Source organism: Nothobranchius furzeri, chromosome 4 (assembly GCF_043380555.1).
Source record: "Nothobranchius furzeri strain GRZ-AD chromosome 4, NfurGRZ-RIMD1, whole genome shotgun sequence".
Taxonomy (NCBI): Eukaryota; Metazoa; Chordata; class Actinopteri; order Cyprinodontiformes; family Nothobranchiidae; genus Nothobranchius; species Nothobranchius furzeri.
The window spans coordinates 58,234,384-58,247,733 of record NC_091744.1 but is presented as its reverse complement, the minus strand read 5'-3'; the positions used below and the strand labels follow the sequence as shown (position 1 = coordinate 58,247,733).

Sequence of the window (13,350 nt, the reverse complement as noted above, 5' to 3'; positions counted from 1 at the left end):
CCTTGGAGCTGGGTGCTTTGAGAGATTTGGCTTGGAGCTATGTGAAGTGAGAGAAGTCAGGAGTAAGGGGGAGAGAGGGGATAAAAGTACTGGCTTTGAAAGAAAAGGAGCCATGCAAGTGGATGCTGTCTTCTGCAGGATCAGGTTTCACAAAATGAAAACGCACACTGAGAGCATTTCACCAGGGCTCAACCAGCTCAGAAAGGTAGGTGCATTTAAACACTTCAGATTCTGATTCCTTCTTATTAATCATTTTAAAAACCGAGCCATGTTTCATCTTAGGAGCTGAAGGAACAATGTTTGGAATTGCTTCTCTGCATGCTTTAAACGTGTGTCTGAAGTCAGGTTGTGTCAGTGAGAACTATGAAGGTTAAGAATTCTTTCTGTCAAAGTTCTTTTTGTCATTCAGAGCTGCTTCGACTCCAGCTCAACCTTGGCAAACCAAGTGTTTTTCTCATTGCACACGTGATCACACGCTCAGTGGCTGTCAGACGGTTCCACTAAAAGCATCACATTCCAAACTGGCATGTTGTGTGGGGGACAGGGGGAGAGAGACGGGAGGATAAGTAAGATGAGCATTCTTCACCGGGGACAAAAGCACGTCTTCATGCCTGCATTGTTGAGAGGAAGAGGTGATTAGGAGGTGGAAAAAGGAGTTGAGCTCCAGGTGAACTCAAAAACATCTATCTATATATCTATATATATATATATATATATATACATATATATATATATAGATATATATATGTATATATATATATCTATATATCTATATATACATATATATATATATATATATATATATATATATATATATATATATATATATATATATATATATATATATGTATACACACACACACATCAGTACCTACACTGACTTGTACACATTAGTTGTTTTTCCACTTATTGCTGCTCTATAAGATTATTTAATTGTGCAGAATTTTTATTCTTGCACCAAGTACCCCAGCAGTTTCCTAATGTTGTGGACCTGCTCACACACATGGTAATAAAACCCTTCTGATTCTGAAACGGTGTGCCTGATCGACCAGCTCCTTTTAAAAGAACAGAAGTAGAAAAATGAAAGGTCGTTTTGTGTTGGTCAGACTCTGGCTGTGAGGTAACAGGAAACAGCTGGAACAGAACACAACATTGTGAGGTCACTCTGGTGACTAATGGTCTGAATCTAGATGATAGATCCCAGAAGCAGCTGAGAAAGCCTGCTAACGTAGCGTGTGGAGCTTCATTATAAACAGACCTGGTTTTCTCAGCAGGCTGTAGAGTTAAAGTGACAGGTCAGATCTTCTGAGGCAGGGTTCTGTACTGAAGTTAGGAATAATTATCATCTGACCTGTTGTAGGAGCCTCATTGAAGGACCCGTGTTTGGAGAAGCTGAGGTCATTCTGACCAGACTGACGAGCTAATGACTAGTCTGACACCTCTTTCATGGGGAACGGATGCAGTTTCAAAACGGCTTCCGCACAGACCGAGTCCAACAGAACATTCACACCAGAGCGTTGTGGATCCGGATCCGCTCCAGAAAGCTTCCACATGGAGTCAGTTTTTTCCAGATGTTGCATCAGTATCAGAATCAGAAGGGGCATGCGGATCATCATGAACCTAAAGAAATTACACGAGCCAGACAGGAAGTGAGATGTGTTTCACTGAGATTCAAAACAAATCTGTGTCGTATTATTTTTGCCGGCTTTAGTTTATTACCAATGACAGGGATTTCAGTTCACAGTGCAGGATAGTTCACATTATTTTTACGTATGTATTTTTAAACATATTGTGTCACATTTCAAATGATTTGCTGCTCTTGTGGGAGCCAGTCTCAGGAGACGTTTAGCACACAAACCGTTTCTGGAAGCTGTTTGGAAACTGGACAAAATTCGTACCGCCTCCTTGACTGGGACTAGTTTACTTCATAAACCTTACATCACCATCGGATTACCTTTAAACAGGAGAAACAACAGGAAAGTACACCTGGAAGACACTCGGGTTCCCCAGCAGTGATGTAGCCAGCTGCTGTTGCTGCTTTTTGTCCTCACAAGCCACCACAAAACTGCATGGAAGTTGCCATATACATATTCCCAAAATCTTAAGGTTTATTATAGAGCACATTTCAAACACAGAGGAAATTCTATGTGTCATAATATGAAAACACATAAAAACTCAAATTAAAATACACACAGACAGAATTACAGTCATGAGCTAAAGGAGAAGACTAAGTTACAGCGCAGATTACAGTGGAGACGATGCAGCATAATAAACAATTCATTTAAAGGCTGATGAGTACATTAAACAACACTAGGGTTGGGCACACCCAAGGTCATGGTGAAGCTGATTCCATATATGAGCAGCATAGTAACTAAATGCATCTCCACCATGTTTTGTTCTGAACCGTGGTTCTACCAGCTGATTGTTTCCAAGGGATCTCAGAGTAGCCTAGTGAACTAGACCAAATTCTTGCTTTGCAAAGTTTGGTCTAGGAACGCTCCACTGGAACTTCAGCAGCCCCTAACAGCATTCTGGCTGGCCAATCACAGCTCTCTAGAGGGGTTTCAAACACATAAAGAGCTGTGATTGGCCCATAATGGTGGGCTAATCATAGTGCTCTATCTGCTTAGTGAACAAATCACAGAGCTTTATCTGCTTTGTGGGCCAATCAGGGCACTCTATATGCCTGGTGGGTGGGATGATGCAACAGAGTGAAACTCTGTCAGTGCGCCCCAGGGCAGCTGTGGTTACATCGTAGCTCATCCCCACCAGGGTGTGAATGTGTGTGTGAATGGGTGAATGACTGATTTGTGTTGTAAAGCGCCTTGGGGGGTTCCAGGACTCTAGAAGGCGCTATATCAAATACAGACCAAGATGGCGACAGCTCGTTTGAAACAGCTTTTACATCAGGTTTGGACTATTAGAACTTGGGCTTCATTAGAATCAGGAGCAGATAGATGTATTTAAGTGGCTTTTTTTTTTTTAGAAAAAATGATGTGTTTTCTCCTTCAACTGTGGACCGCCTCATTTACCGATGGCTGTTGCAGTGAGTATGTCACATTCATTGTCCAGTAGCATGTGGAGATCATTTGAAAGACAACGTTAGAACCCGCCCCACAACCGAGAGACGTCAATGGAGCGTTGCCAGACTAAATAATACATTTATTTAGTCTGGCTTGCCAGGCTAATGGGTGTTTATACAGGAATGAGATCAGACATTTATTTTGGTCCCATGTGATTTATAAACTAGTAGGAACACTTTGAAATCTATTCTGTGGTTTACTGGTAACCAGTGTAGGGATCTAAGAACAGGAGTGATGTGTTCCGTTCTCTTAGTTCTTGTTAGACTCTTGCAGCAGCAGTCTGAACAAGCTGCAGTTGCTTCACAGCTCTATTGGGAAGACCAGTTAGGAGATATACCACTTTAAATCAAGTTTTCTTATCCTCCTACCTTTTCAAACATAATGATTAGAATATTTTTCAAATATAACAGAGAAGCCTTGTTCTTTAATGGTGTTTTGCCGCCTCCATCTGGGGGTATTTACTAGCTAATAGAAGAACAGATTTAGCTTTTTGTGTCCTCAATTGATGTTTTACCTATTTTAGAAGCAAAGATAAGAAGTTAAAAAAATGTAGATGTCAAACATCTAATGATGCAGTGGTAGAACTTTCTTTGAGCACACATTCAGTTTGGAACAACCAGAAGAGTTGTCGAGGCGTTCTTTGATGTTGCATGAAGTTTCAGACAGACTAGGGGACGCTTGAATGTTTTACTGAACACAAATTAAAATTCCTCCACTCCTCTAATCCTCTGTTTCTGTCTGTTTCCGCCTTCTGTTTACTTGACTGGTTGAGTTTAGTAAACTGGTAACTTTCTGATGCTGTGGAGACAACCTTTATGGTTTTGGAGGTAAAGAGACAGAAACTGTTTGCTATCTGGTCCCTTGAATCCACGGTGTGTGTCTTGTTGCTGTTACACACACACTGGTCTGGCTGATTGGATCAGGTCCACCCTGCATCAGGGTCAGAGGTTACCTTCTGCAGGAGTTCTGTGAATGAGTATATGAGCTGTAGAGGAAAACCACAGGTTTCAATACTCTGGTTGAGTTAATGTGCCTCATTTAGCTCTTTATAAAAATTAATTATTTAGTTTTAGCTACCTTTTACTCACTTTCTTGATGATCGTCTCACACAGAACTACAAACATGGCACTTACTTCCTACATCTTTACCCATGGCTGGAACACAGTGAAACACTCATGAACAGGGTCTGATTTACTCGGTGGAGGAGGAGAGCTGAAGAAAAAAAACCTGCCAGATGTTTTGAATTATTTTGTTTCATGAAACATTTTTTTTCTTGGAAGTATGTGAAGAAATGAGTTTTGACTGATTTGTATGATTCACTCAAATGTGTCCAAGAGAGAAGAGGAAATGTGATTTTTTTTTACATGCAGAGTAAGTTGTATTTGAAACTTTTCTAAAAAGTGTGTGTAGTTGGAGAGACAACTGAGTTGCTTTCATGCATTTTTCATACACTGTAGTGTTTTCATGCAGCAGGTGGTGACAGTCCTTGTTTTGTGGGGGCTCTGAACAGTGCCAGCAGGGCTCTAGCATCCTACAGGGCAGACTGCTCCTCAAAGACCCCACAGGCCTGCTGTTGTCGCCACAGAGATATGCTCCGAAGGAATGTGTCCTGTGGTTATGGTCATGGGTTTTGTCATGAAGCACACACACGCACGCACGAGCGCACGCACGCACACACACACACACACACACACACACACACACACACACACACACACACACACACACACACACACACACACACACACACACACACACACACACACACACACACACACACAGGTCTGTGTTCAAATTTGTTCTCTTAATCTGATCCATCCTTCGGGGGAACAGTGAGCTGCAGACACAGCGATGCCTGGGAACTATTTGATGGATTTGAACCCACAATGTCCCAGTCTCAGGGCAGACACTCATACCACTAGGCCACTGCACTGCTAGCTGAGATACTGACTGAGACTGATGACTTTTTTTTCCAATATTTACTAGTCCTAATACCAGGACACTCTTTTTTGTTGGAAAATGGTGGAGTTTAGGAGTTTTGGTCAAATATAGAATGTGATTTGGGGTTTCCCCACAGAGTTATGTTGATCTGTGAGCTCTTACAGCAGCGGACGTACATGACTCTCAGTCACTGATGCATCAGATGGTATCTGACTGAGGGAGCAGGTTAGTTACTTTCTGAGAGTGACTCAAAGATGTGCTTTAACTTTTGAGTTAATATTGGAGAGGTGATTGTACATTTCTATACTTCACAAACCTTAAAGCTAACCCAGCTCTGGTTGTTTACTACATGCCTGCTGCAGCATCATTTTAAGATTTAGGTTTTTTTTTCTGAGGGAGAAGAAATAAACCTCAATGCAACCTGCAACAACACAACACTTGACACACAGTGCAAGATGATGTAACACCAGAATGGCACGAGCCTTCTCAACGATCACTCATTTGAAACACAAATGCACAATTAAAATGAGCAAACAACGCAATAACTAAAAGTGAGGAATAGTTTTTACTCTATTTATTGTTGCTTCTGCTAAATGAGCTAAGTCCTGATGAGAACCCATTCAGAGAACATACATGCTTTGCTAAATCTAGAACAGAAGCAGCTCATTTTCTGGACATGCTTTCATGTAGAAGTCTCTCATTAGAGCTTTGTTGCGTTTTCCCTTCTTTACATCCCTGACGGCTCTCATCTAAAACACACTTTTGTTTTTGTGCACTATTGTTCCTCAGCCCCATCCATTATTTGAAACATTTCTATGATTACGATGGCCCATCATTCCACATCCTCATCCTTCAACTTTAAAATTTCATGATTCTTTTTAATAGCCGAACTTTTATTTTTACATATATTTTTATTCCTCACCATTCTTTTGTCTCTGTGTTATTATTTCGGAATATAATCAGTCACTCCATGTTTAACATGCATAACATGAAATAGTCTCCTACACCTATCTCCTGCATTAGCGTCTGATTGTAGATGAAACTCTGGGATTAGAAAAGCCTGACAGCTCTACGTCACACTGTCACTTAACATTCATAGACTCACCCATCTGGACTCCCAACGGGGAAGGCTGTTGTTGTTTTAGCGTCCAGGAAACAGCAGAGAAAGTCGTAGCTAGTAGAAGCTAACCGTAATCTTAGGCAACTCCACCACACAGCAGAACTCCTCCAGGCTTGTGTTATTGGTGGAGAGAAAACATTCAGGTTGAAGAGCAAACAGAGTCAGTGGTAGAATCATGTTGCTGTTAGCCAATCACAGGTGAGACGTCCAAATTTCAGGAAATTAGTCCAAATCCTGTCGTGTTCTGCCATTCTCTCCTCCAGCTGACTCCGTGCTGATACAGACACAGAGTACGACTTACAAAGCATTCATTCCTACTAGAGACCTCCTCAAATGTACTGATTAAACAAGCGATCAACACCTTTAATAAAAATATTCTAAATCTTCAAATTGTGTTCAGTTTTTAGTTTATGTCCGATGAGCCGGGTCGATGGAGTAGATTCCAATTTTAATTAGTAAATTACCTTCCAAAGGTCCAAAACAATTGATATGGTTTAGTGCAACTGGGGTCTAACCAGCAACCCTGTGGCTGTCCTGTAAACACACACGTGCAGAAGAACAGCACACACATGTCCACATGAATTTAGCTACACGGTGCACTCATGACTTACAGCTCATTCTTTACAGTTAGCCTGGTTTAGGCTAGGGTGGATGGATGGATGAAGTTTGGTTCTGAATGCAGTTGAATGAAATAATGCTGTTTTCCCGTCATTTAAAGGATCAATTAAAACCACACTCCTCTTGGAAGTTGATCCACGTTCAGCAGCATAATGAGTATATGCTGCAGACGCAGGAGAGCTTTGATTACAGCTAATTATGTCTAAACACCATCTTGCCTGTTTCTAAAGGTTAAGACATTGAAGGTTTTTTGTCTCGTTTATGTAAATCTTTATTCTGGTTTCAGATTTAAAGTTGAACAATTCTAAATGTTTGCATAAAAACAGTTCATGATCATTTTATGATGTAACTCTCTGTTTTAACAGAAAAAACATCAAAGGTAGAGGCATAAAATAAGTTAGTCACTTTCAAATTTACATTTAGGTTTTAATTTCACTTCAGTAGAGTTAGTGGCGGTCTTGGCTGAGGCTCATAGCTCTGAGTCAAGGGGTGTGTGGAGGTCGAAAGCATCATCTCCGACTATGGAGTTTACACTCCGGAAGAGCCCTTTCCCAAGCTCTCGCCTCGTTCAGCTCCCCTGAGGACCGGTGGGTGAATTATGAAAAAATGTTTCTGTGCAGGCATGCAGCAAAACAGGAGAGGAGAGATGAGACGACAACGCTGTGATGGGAATTCTCCAGAGATGTCCATAAAATATAAAACAGAAGGGAAAAAAAAAACAGAAAGAAGGCAGCAGAGGAGGAGATTTGGAGGCTGTGGGTTGAAGGAGACATATGATCTGCTGGGGATGATGTTAATGAGCTGAAAAAGCCAGTTTAGACATGAAAAAATAAAACCTTTCATTCTCCAAGTCAGTGGAACAGGTTCTGATAGACATCAACATGATGATGGTTCATTTCTTTCCTCCAGTGGTCATTCCCTCTAACCTAGTCGTCGCACAATCATCTCACCTTTTCTTTTGTTATTACACTTTCAATACTACCAAATACAGTGAAACACCACCGTTAAACAGTCGTGACTCATTTCTTTATGTTTTCCTTCCAAGCAAGCAATGTCCTGTAACGGCCATCTTGGACAGGTCTACACCACACTGTCACTTATTTATAGACTCACTCATCTGGACTCACAATGAGGAAGGCTGTTGTTTGTTTAGCAGCCAGGAAACAGCAGAGAACGTCACAGCTAGCAGCTAACTGTTAGCATTAGCAACATGGAGATTAAACATCAATGTTGCAGAGCACAATCAGTGGTAGAGTTGTGTTGCTGTTATCCAATCTAAGGTGAGATATCCAAATATCAAGAAATGAAACCCCAAATCCTGCCATCTGAAGCTACTTTCTCCTCCAGCTGACTTCTAGTTCCTGAAACAGACCAACCAGTTGTTTCCCCCCCCCCCCCCAGAGAATGACTTCCAAGGCATTCATTCCTGCTAGAGGCCATCGTGATCCTGTAGGAAAACCGACAATGTAAAAAATATTTTTACTATGATATTTTTCACATTGTATTTGCTGTATTCCCATGGGTGAATGGCTAAAGTCACTGTGGCTCTTCAGGATTCCTTTTCATGCCAGTCCCCCCCCCAGATTCAGATCGACCCAGATCCCCCCCCCCCCCCCCCAACCAAGGCCAGAAAGAAAACAAAATCAGAGGTTAAGCGCTTGAAGCTCCTTTTTCTAATTGCATTGAATGCAGTATGACGTAAACAAACACCAACTCCAGAGGTGCTAAAGTGGTTGCTGCTAGGATGCAGGATGAAGTGAAAAAGGCAAACAACGATTACTGCGTATTTAAAAAAGACCAACAGTGTAAGTAGGCAGGACCGATCTGTCTGTTTATGCATGTTGGTTCTAGTTTCAGTACAGTGTTGTTAGTGTTGGGACTTACTCGTTAAAAGGGCCAAAGCCTTATTGCTGACTTTAACAAGTCTCATCTACAAATATGATCCCTCATGAAGTTTCTACTTTACATCAGAAGATAGTGGAGATGTGTAACCTTCAGGCTGAGCAAAGTTTTGGAGTTTTTAGAGCTTGAAAATTGCCTCCCGCCGAGAGGCTCCCAGTCTGGGAGAGGAGGAGATGTGTGCAGCATGAAGAACGCAAATATTAGATAAAACGTATAATTGCCGGCAGGTCTGGTCTTAGTTGACTGACCACTTTGCCTGGTAATGACAAGTATGAAACATTATATATATATATATATATATATATATATATATATATATATATATATATATATATATATATATATATATATATATATATATATATATATATACATATATATATATTCTATTCAGGTTATTTATATAGCACTAAGGGAGGTGACGCTACTAAATAATTTCAGTGTTACAGTAAATGGAGTAGGGGAATTTAAATTGCAGTTACATAGCCTAAATTATTCACAAAAATTCACCTGTCTGTGTAAAAAAATGCACTTAGGACATATAAGGATTAAACTGAGAGCAGAGACCGACCACATACCCACCTTTATACCGCCATTGCACAGCTTTTGTAAAAGGACACGGTTGCGCCACATTACCGCCGCGGTCAGACCGCGTATAAATGACCTAAGGCTCCCTGAAGCCGGCACGGCCTTGTGGCAAATTGGCAGCATTGTTTTCAAAAAGGGGCTAATAAAAAAAATGTTTCTTCACCTTTAAAGAACGAATTAATTTTAAAACTGCAAGTGAAAAAGTCCTTCAACGTGTTAGAAATGGAATGCTACCCCTGCATAATCTCCACCCAACCATTTTAATGTATTTACCTCATTCAACCTACAGCAGAGTCAGAGTAAATGTTTCAAGATTAGCTGGATCTGAAGAGGTGTTTGAGCTGTAAAGGTACCAAATGTGGAGTTATTTAGGATTTGACAGAGGCAGTGTTACATGGGGTGATGTAGGCCAAAGTAAGAGCGGTTTATGAAAGAGGTTCATGGAATGAGTTGGCGAGGTGCTTTAGTCTGTCGAGCCAGCAGAGTAATTGGGAGCATACCCTGGATGAGTCAGGAACCCTGCTGAAAGATGATCTCTTTCAGTTGGGAGAAGATATGACAAGACCGTGAACGACAGATGCTAACCTCTGCAAAGAGAAGAAACTAAACACACTCGTAGATAGAGATATGTGAGATTAGTTTACCCTACTTTGACAATTCTCCACTTTTACTGTCCTCTCACCCACATGATTTCTTTCCATTTTTTTCTAACTATTCTGTTTGCAACCCTTTATTTTGTTGAAGAATTAAAAAAAACTTGTGTATTTTGATATACATCGAACTGTTTAATTGATCATCAGCAAAATCAGAGTAAACCCTCTGCAGGCAGGCGTTGCAGATTTGCAACGTTAAAACCTACCTACCTGGTTACTCCACATACGTTTTTCATGAGCATTTTTTAACTCAGAAGTTCCCCTGAAGGACTTAGTTGTTCGTCCTATTATCAACACTTATTTTGAGCCTGAGAGGGTTAAAATAAAAATACCTCAGAGCTTGCATTTACACTATTCAATGACTTTCAACAAGCCAGACTAAAAGTCTTTACATTTCAGGTACTTACTGGATAGGAAGCCGTAGACACTAAAGAAAATCTTTATTTAAAATCTCAAGGTAAACCTCAAAAAGAGTAATAGAGTTGGTGAGTTCGTAAACAGGACATAAAGAATAGTTCTGCTGAGTTTGTTCAAAGATTTCCTTCTGCTTGCTGATCTTTGACCTGATGCTTGTCCACAAAATTGCATTTATCTGAAAAAAACCTCAAGTTTGAGGAAGACAAAGCTTAGGTTACACTTCCTGTCGCTGCGAGTACACATGACGAGTGAGGGGGGGTTAGGGGGCCATTTCATGTACATGAAGCAATCCAATGAAACAGATTTCTTTCTAGACTCTCACTAACTAACTGCTTTATAGGAGATGTAGTTGGAGTTTAAGTGACTTTAGGTGTGGCATGGTCGCTGGTACCTGACAAGCGGGCCCACAAAAGAGAAAATACCCAGGGATAAAAAAAAAATCTATGTTGATCTCACATTCAGCAGACTGGTTCTATAGGTACATCTGAAACAAATGAACATCATGTGAGATAAATAAAAAAGGATATCTTAAACAAAAATATCAGGGTTCTAAAAAAAACGTGTTAATTTCTAGCCACTAAAAACTTGGTTCCGCCTCCTTTTGCAGAAATCACTGCATCAATGGCATGATGGCCATTAAGTCTGTGGCTCTGCTGAGATGTAATAGAAACCCATGTTGCCTTCATCTGCATTGTTGTTTCTGATGTCTCATATATTCTTCTTTACTTTACCCCTCTCAACGTGGGGTTCAGGCGAGGCCAGGTAGCTGGCTGACCGAGCCCAGTAACACTGAGCCAGCTTTTGGTGCTCTTGGTAGTGTGAGCAGGTGCACAGGTGCTAAAATGAAACCAACATCTACACAAAGACATGCTGGCAGAAGGAAGCGTGAGGTGCTCTAATGCTCTGGTAGATGTCTGTGTTGGACCACAGTGGACAACACCAGCAGATGATATGCCACAATTCAACACTGACTGTGGCAAGACGTACCAAATAAAGTGACCCTTGAATAGACAACTTTGCAGTCATTTGCTCAATGCACAGATAACATACAGCTATTGCTCAAGCTTGCACACTTTTAAAGCTCACCAGTTTTACTCACCGTATCTTTGAACTGCAGACCCTAACCCCCAGAGAATAACCCCAGCTCAGACTCAAGCCTCCTTGCCCAGAAGTATCTGTGCTAACCACCTGTTGAACGTATATTTTTCATGGAGTAATATTTTCAACATACTTTCAGCTCCCAGTAGGACAGACAGTATACACATATATACACAACATGGCATGTGACGAGTTTGAAACCACAATGGTCACTTGTTTTATATTTAGAAATGCTTGATGAGCAAAAATAAAGGATGCAGGAAGACATGATTTGTTTGTAGACCCCCCCCCCCCCCCCCCCCAGTTCCTGTCTGACTCTGTGGCTAAACCAAGTTTGAGTGCTGTCTCACGTCCATCCTGCTCTTACGATCATTCTGACCAAGGACAGCAATCAATACATTTAGACAGCACTGCACTGTACATGCACTATGCATTTACGTGTGTGTGTGTGTGTGTGTGTGTGTGTGTAGGTGTGTAGGTGTGTGTGTGTGTGTGTGTGTGTGTGTGTGTGAGAGACAGCAGTATATAGGATGATTTCCTCACTGACACGCACAAAAATCTGAGTTGGCCCGTTTGGCTCAAGTCCAAGGCCTCGCTGCAAAATCAGCTTGGGAAAGCAGCGGGGGCCCTGAGCGTGACACAAGGACAAAAACCCAGAGAAAGGAGATGATAAAATTCCACTCTTTATTTGTGCGATCTTTCCTTTTCTTTCTTTCCACATAGTCCTTCCGTTAACATCAAATCTTTCTTTCCTGCTTCTCCTGCAACCAGCTTTCCGAGGCCAACAAAGTCACATGCAGCACAGTCAGCAAATGAAATCAAAGCCAGTTTGTTACATTAAGCCGGGCGTACACTGTGCGACTTTTTCACTCGCAGCGTTCAGCTTCAGCTCAAACTGTACGACTTCCTCGCAGAGCAGATCTCACGAGTCGTGTGCTCACACTGTACGACCCAATTCTCGCATGCGACCTGACTGCTCACACTGTACGTCTGGTAGCAACACGTCGGCCCTAAAATGTGCTAAAAATAGCAGTTTTTACACAACACGTCAGACTTTTTTGTCTTGCCTGTTGTCCTTCGGGAGTGCTGCAGGAGGACACACAGGGATTTATGGGGGTTGGATGAGGAAAACGAAATAAAGAAAGTAAATCTGTGTTTTATGATCAGTTTAATTTGACATGAACACGACAAACACGCTTTCTTGACAATCTTTGTGAGTAAAAAAACGTGTAGAAACAAAACCGAACAGCGTGTGTTATTAGGGAAAAAGCGAACGACCGGCCGGCGTTGATGCAGGATTGCGCGCGCATGCGCCGTGAGCGGTTCTGATACTTTTTGGATCGTAGCTGCTCGCAGCTGCTCGCAGCGCCGCTTCAACACTGCGATACCCTCACGAGGGACGAGCAAAATATTAAACACACCAGAAGTCCCTGCGACCTCACGACTGCTGATCGGCGGCTGGTCACGTGGTGTTAATCGCCTCTCGTAACCCCCTGTACACTACACGACCGCTCGGCGCAAAACTCGCCCCGATGTCTTGGCTTCTCGCACGACTGGAAAATCGGCTCAAAAAAGTGAAAAAGTCGCACAGTGTACGCCCGGCTTTAGACGTTTAAGTCGCTTGGAGCTAAATGTCGAGGATTAGAATAAACAACCTGGCTCCAAAACTGCAGAAAGAGTTCAGTTTAGTCTGAGCAACAAAGGGAAGCACTTTGTTTGCTCTTTTTCGTTATTAATGTATTCCTCCCCACTACTTCATAACTAAACAGCTCTGAAAGAGAAAGAATGAAAAGAGGAAAATAAAAGAGAGGAAGACGGGTTAGAAAGAACAGCCAAGTTCCAGAAGGAGCTGGAGCAGTGTGTTAAATTGATTACAGACAAAGCTTTGGCTTCTAGCTGATCTGAACCGGAATATCTGTAGGGATCAGGT

At 41.6% G+C, this 13,350-nt stretch overlaps 1 protein-coding gene across 1 annotated transcript in view; it reads left to right on the top strand.

The window, feature by feature from the left end:
- Positions 1–13,350, top strand: part of si:dkey-82f1.1 (DENN domain-containing protein 2A) — a 39,078-nt gene continuing 25,728 nt past the window's right edge. Inside the window, exon 1 of the mRNA XM_015963961.3 lies at positions 1–205. The gene's annotated coding sequence lies outside the window, so the exon portion shown is untranslated. The remainder of the gene's footprint in view (positions 206–13,350) is intronic.